Source organism: Penaeus monodon, chromosome 32 (assembly GCF_015228065.2).
Source record: "Penaeus monodon isolate SGIC_2016 chromosome 32, NSTDA_Pmon_1, whole genome shotgun sequence".
NCBI lineage: Eukaryota > Metazoa > Arthropoda > Malacostraca > Decapoda > Penaeidae > Penaeus > Penaeus monodon.
The window spans coordinates 8204032-8204308 of NC_051417.1; the positions used below are offsets into that span (position 1 = coordinate 8204032).

At 33.9% G+C, this 277-nt stretch overlaps 1 protein-coding gene across 3 annotated transcripts in view; it reads right to left on the reverse strand.

Moving 5' to 3' along the window:
* The window catches only part of LOC119593474 (ATP synthase mitochondrial F1 complex assembly factor 1-like), a 15521-nt gene that overhangs the window by 12068 nt on the left and 3176 nt on the right, over positions 1-277 (reverse strand). The gene's annotated exons all lie outside the window — the stretch shown is intronic.

Genomic DNA, 277 nt, shown 5'->3' on the forward strand with positions numbered 1-277 from the left:
ATAAAGTAAGAGGAATTATCGTAAACAAAATACCCGCAAAGTCTGCCAGTGCAGAACAGATATATTCATAACTGAAAGGAAATAAAAAGCAAAACACTAAGCTGGCAGACATAATATTAAGACTTCAGAGAACCATAATTGTCTTATGAAGCATAATTCATGAATGAGTCTACTTGTGATAAGAGCATTCAGAATTTCAGATGACTTTCATGATGTTATCTATCCAGGCAGACTGATTAGGATCAGTTACCAGTTTGTATGGACCATAATATGAACT